The sequence below is a fragment of the Carlito syrichta genome, unplaced genomic scaffold (genome assembly GCF_000164805.1).
Source record: "Carlito syrichta isolate Samal-C Ts95f unplaced genomic scaffold, Tarsius_syrichta-2.0.1 Scaffold255087, whole genome shotgun sequence".
NCBI classification, from domain to species: domain Eukaryota; kingdom Metazoa; phylum Chordata; class Mammalia; order Primates; family Tarsiidae; genus Carlito; species Carlito syrichta.
Window position 1 is genome coordinate 83,382 of NW_007199183.1, and position 1,861 is coordinate 85,242.

A 1,861-nucleotide genomic window follows, 5' to 3' on the forward strand; every position below is an offset into this window, starting at 1 on the left:
TGAACCCGCAGGCTCAGGCAATCCACTCACCTCAGCCTCCCAAGGCGTGGGATTACAGGCTGAGCCACCGAGCCCGGCTTGAAAAGCCTTTTAAAGATCAACTTCTAGCTCTCCGTTTTCAAGAACTTGAATCCTGTGCTCATTCTGAAAGGTTCTATTGTTCTGGAAGAGCATGATAGGCACTTAAAGAAACGGGGTACAGTACTGGGATGTGGCGCAAAAAGACAGAACTGTTTAACAGAAAACATGAAAATGAATTGGGCCATATCAAAATCCTCTCAGGGCGGGAGCAGTAGCTCATGCCTGTGATCCCATCACTTTGGGAGACTGAGGTAGGAGGAACACTTGAAGCCAGGAGTTCAAAACCAGCCTGGGCAACACAGAGAGATCCCCGTCTCTATTAAAAAAAGAAGAAAGAAAAAGATCACAGATAACATCAGGATATACTAATTCTGCATTTTTGGGAAAAGTAGCCCCAAGATAAGTTCCGGAGCAGTCCGGAAGAAAAGGTGGCCCAGGAAAGTTTCCAGATGCCTGGAATACCACCAGGAGGTGGAATGTCATTCTTTACATCGTGCCCCAGACTGTAGGTGACCATGGCGTTGGACTGCCAAGTTCACAGAGGACAAGGAAATGACTTCTTTAGAGCAAGGACCTCTTTACACCCCAAAGTTTGGAACAGATTATGTTCCACTTTTAAGCATGAAAAGGAAAGATAATTTTCCCCTCCAACTAAAAAGATGAAAGTTATCTTCAAAGGCAGAGAAGTCACGAATTTACACAAAGTCAGGTATTGGACACTTTTGGGTATCACAACCAGAGTGCTGATATGCCCAGATGCTGATCATTGCAGAGAGTTGCATCAGTGCAACATGCAGGCTGAACTGCTCATCGGCATCTCATGCCCTATGGAAGCCACGAACCATCTGGGCTGGGGCACTTGGATGAGATACCAGCAGAGCACCACCCTTCTCCTCCGACCCAAGTCCTTACCCCCAAACTACAATTTCAGCACTTCGGTAAGAGGCTGCACGAACCCTGGCAAGCTCTAAGCCTTGAGCTTAGAGGGGATACATACCCAGGTGGTGGGAGACCTTGGCGGGGTGGCTGCAGCTGGTCACGCCAGGCAGTGGAGTGACTGCAGCCAGAAGAGGTTTTTTTATTCTCTCCCACCTTTCTTTCACTTTCCTTTTTGAGAAAGGCTCTTCTCTTCCTTGTTTACCCACCCCTCAGCTCCTGCCCTGGGCTTTCTTAGAAACTACCCGGATTCTCAGAAAACACTTGAGCCTCTTGACCAACCTTCTCGATGAGACCGTCCAATCAGGGACGGGTTGGCCGGGGCTTTTGAGAATCGAGCTATTAGCTGGCCATTGCATCAGCCATCTCTCACCCCAGGCTGGCCTCACTCATGACCTCCCCACCCTCTTCCCGTCCCCACCCTCAGGAGTCGTGGGCAACGGAAAAGGCGAACTGTAGATTCCCTGCAGCTGCCGTCCGTGGAGACGGCACAGCCAGGGGGGAAAGGTCATGAGTTCTGGGATCAGAGACACCGGGGTTTCAATCCCCGCGTGGGGATTCTCTTGCTTGGAAACCTTGGGCAAGGCTCACCACTCCCCTGCGCCTCCCTCGGCTCGCACGCCTGTGAAATGGGCACAGAGAAGCCTCCTCGCGTCAGCGTTGAGGGGACTAAGGGCGCCCGCAGGCAACGCCTCTAGCACATGGCACGTAGTTGGGGTCTTTCTCCTCGGAAAGGGGGGGCCGGGGAGACGACGAAGGGGCGGTGCCGGCGGCTGGGGGACACGGGCGTGGGGGCCCCGGCAGCTCCCGCGCCCCTCGCGGTGCCAGGACGCGGCGGGCAGCG

General features: G+C 53.3%; 1 protein-coding gene across 2 annotated transcripts in view; it reads right to left on the bottom strand.

Moving 5' to 3' along the window:
- Window positions 1-1,154, bottom strand: part of WARS (tryptophanyl-tRNA synthetase) — a 36,337-nt gene extending 35,183 nt beyond the window's left edge. For both annotated transcript variants that reach the window (XM_008052066.1, XM_008052065.1), the window contains exon 1: window positions 1,079-1,154. The gene's annotated coding sequence lies outside the window, so the exon portion shown is untranslated. The remainder of the gene's footprint in view (window positions 1-1,078) is intronic.
- Window positions 1,155-1,861: the final 707 nt, after the last annotated feature.